This window comes from Dendropsophus ebraccatus, chromosome 1, assembly GCF_027789765.1.
Source record: "Dendropsophus ebraccatus isolate aDenEbr1 chromosome 1, aDenEbr1.pat, whole genome shotgun sequence".
In the NCBI taxonomy this organism is placed as follows: Eukaryota; Metazoa; Chordata; class Amphibia; order Anura; family Hylidae; genus Dendropsophus; species Dendropsophus ebraccatus.
Genome location: NC_091454.1, coordinates 139,152,645 through 139,156,688, shown reverse-complemented (window position 1 = coordinate 139,156,688; position 4,044 = coordinate 139,152,645).

Genomic DNA, 4,044 nt, shown 5'->3' with positions numbered 1-4,044 from the left:
TCTTTCCTGCCCAGGTACAATATTGAAAACCTAAGGTTAATAGGTTAATGTGATCTGCCACAATGTATTACAAAAAAAGCTAATTATTTGGATATATGGATTTAAAAAAAACAAACAAAACACAACTTAATCGTAAATCCTATTTAGCTCTGCTAGCTCATATAACTACACTGTACTAATGAAAGCAAGAAGCTCTGTAAAACATGATAAAAATTGAAGTGGATTATTCTGTCTTTTCTAAACTGTATATTTTGCAATTCATAATATCAGTAAACTATAACAATGCGTTCTGTGGCCTCACAACTGTGATATACAAAAAAATATCACTTTACAGCACAAAAGAGATTCAATAATATAACAGGAACAGTTAAAGACCCACAAAGTGGATTATTCTGTCAGGATTACGTAGTCAGATTATTGATCCTCCTTGATCATCATTGAGTATACTACCTCTTTCTGCTCACACGTATGATCAGAAAACTGATCTATTTTCTAGTCCAATATTGAGAGAAAATGTCTATGAAGCTCTACATTACCATCACTGACAGTGAGTATATATATATATATATATATATATATATATATATATGTATATATACAGCAGTTTTGCTTTTGTTTATAACAGATAAAAAATAAGCACAGCAAATATAGTATGGCTTGTCAGCTTTACATGAACTTGGAAACATATTCAATGAAAAGTTAATAGCTTACTATACCTTGAATGGATAGCAGGTTTCTTGTATCTCAAGCTCTTTGTACAGACACTTTCCACAGATTCCCGGTCTAAATCTCTACCACCAACCTACTTGGAGTAATCTTCTTAGCATAATACATTAGCCCTTAGGTTCAGCTTGTCAGTGTTACAGTTATCAACATTTTCAGCACCCTGAGGCTTAATTCCCAGTGTCTTTTCAGGCAAAATAACGGCCGCTGTTTTTATAAAGGTTGCTGTAAATAATGATTATTATAAAAAAAAACAGCAATTGTTCGCCTATAAAACATGGTGTGTGAACATAGCCTAAGACCAGTTTTACACCAACATAATATGATTGAGATTTTCAGTCAAAATTAGGGTTAAAAACCCTGGCCTGACTGCAAGTCAATGAGCCAAACTAGCGGCATTACAATGTTAACTGTATGATGCTTTCAGCTTGAGTCATAATTCAGATGCAAAGAGGAGTCCATATTATTCTTGTGTGAAATTGGCCTTAGCCTGCTAGATATTTGCATTTTGGCAGTAAACGGCTTGATGATGAACTGTTCATTAACTGATTGTTATAGTTATAAATTGAATAGTAAAGCTGAAGAAAGACTATTATGTCTTTCAAGAAGTGTTTCAAAAAGTCAAGCTGTATCGCAGATGCCAGAGATGTATGCATAAGGAATTCTATAAGCATTCTATGAGGAGACTGAACTGCCATTTACATAGACCAGGCTGGGGATTATGCATTTAGATTTCTTACCTTCTTTGATGTCACCATACCATGTTTTTTAAAATCAGTGAATGACAGAACTTCTAGGGCATTTGCAAGACCAATTTTTATTAGACACTATACCATATGGATAAAGGCCCTCAGGGTAACAGCTGGAGTATAGCTTATACTGGGAGTTGGTGCAGTCTGTATTCAGTACTTACATGCAAGCAAGCAATGCTCTATGGTGAAAGCCCTGACCGAAGACAACTTACATTTACACTGAGATCAGAATCTTATGGTCCTTTTATACAGAGCGATAAATCTCTCATCGATCATTTAACAATTTTCAAACGACAATTTTTTTTTTATGCCGATCAGCATTTAGATGAGGAGATAAATCGACTAAAAAAATAATTTTATCAATCACTTTAAGATCGCTAGGGTGAATCTGTTATTATTATTAACGTTATACCCTTACCTTATCGCTATTTTAAAAACAACAGCTGTTATTTCTCAACGACGGGAACATAGCCAAACATTGCACTCAATATTGACTGTACAGATTTTCAAAACTGTTAGAGTAAATAACTGTGTCTTTTGTACCTTAGGTGTAATGTTTTCTGTAATACATGATGACATTGTGGTAGCTCCAGGTGCCGCAAACTGACATTTTTATTTAAAGGGGTTATCCAATGCTACAAAAACATGATCACTTTGCACCACTCGTCTCCAGATTGGGTGGGATTTGAAACTCAGTTCCATTAAAGTAAATGGACCTTAAATTGCAAGCCACACCTGAACTGGAGTGGGGCAAAAGTGGCCATGTTTTGTAGGGCTGGATAACCCCTTTAATAAATACATAGGAGCAGTCAGCAGCCAGACCTTACCAGAGGAGGCCAGACCAGGAGCCTGGAGTATCTCCATAACAGTTCATAATGTAGTCCTGCTGACAGTTCATGATGGGAGTTGTAGTTTTGGTGTGTGGTAATATGCAGGACTACATCTCCCAGCATGGTATGTGGTAATATACAGGACTACATCTCCCAGCATGGTGTGTGTGCTAATATACAGGACTACATCTTACAGCATGGTGTGTGGGGTAATAAGCAGGACTACATCTTCCAGCACTCAAGTGATCTGTTACTTTTATGCAACATGATTTGGGTTAATATTTCTTATCAGTATTTGTAAACTAGGAGTAGAATAAACTATAATGGAAAGATTTATACCTTTCTTGGTTTTGGCTTAAAAGTACAGATATAAAAAGCTAAGCAAAATACTGCTGAGTGAATAGGGGCATACTAACATGGGCCATGAAGTTGAGATTTACTTTTTGTGGCAGTGAAGATCAGTACCGGCCGGGATGATCTTCTCTGACACCAGCCTTTTCGTGACCCGGCCAGGTGACGGAACGGCCGGTGTCTCACGCCATGTGAACATGAGTACTCTAAGAAGGCCCTTCCCATTTAATTGGTCAAATGAAGTCTACTACTATGATCAGTCCACTTTCTTAAACATACAATTTTATTGTTCAGGAAATAGACCAAAGTTATTCACTAATAGACTATATTTTGGTAGAATAAATTCAGCTGGCCTGCCACAAGTTGGCTGCACTATACATCAGCATACCTACGTTCAGGTATAATGACGTACACCTGCAACATACTGAGCAAATGCAGTGTGAACTATGGGTAAAGTAGGTCTGCATTTGCTAACAGTGAAAACAGTGAAGTACTGTACTTAAAATGTTAAACTCTGAAATAGACTGGCACTGTACAAGGGTATGAGTTATACAGTACAGTACTATTAATGGGGTATGGAGAAGGGGTTACTGATGCAGGTGTTAAGTGAGCAGCAATTAAAGAAACAGCAGAAGCAAATACTACATGTCCACAGTATTGTGGACATAGAGCACTACGTACGCTGGTATTTACACAAGGAACAGCTAATTTTTTCTGGGATAACGAAGTAATTTTTTGTAAATTAAAGCGACTCTGTACCCGCAATCTGACCCCCCCCAAACCACTTGTACCTTCCGATAGCTGCTTTTAATCCAAGATCTGTCCTGGGGTCCGTTCGGCAGGTGGTGCATGTATTGTGCTAAAAAAATACTTTTAAATTTGAAGCCCGTGCCAAACGGGAGTATCTGTGCCCTAACTTTGCACCACCCGTCCGTCCCTCCTCCCCACCCTCTTCATCATTAGGAATGCTCCAGGTAGATTGCCTCCTATTTCCCACCTGTAGCAGCCCGGCACATGGGCTGGATCGTTAATCACCTGTGCAATGTTCAGCATGGAGAAAATGTTTCAGTGGCATTCCTTATGATGAAGAGGGTGGGGAGGAGGGAAGGAGGGGTGATGCAAAGTTAGGGCACGGATACTCCCGTTTGGCACTGGCTTCAAGTTTAAAAGTATTTTTTAGGACAATAACTGCATCACCTGCCGAACGGACCCCAGGACAGATCTTGGATTAAAAGCAGATTGTGGGTACAGAGTCGCTTTAAGTGATTTGCAAACATGTAACAGCATTCCTACTTTCCAAAAAAAAATATGCAGCAAACCCCTACTATATGAAAATTAGAAGCAATAAGACAAGATGTAATTGTCAATGTTCTATTGACCACTGTTTA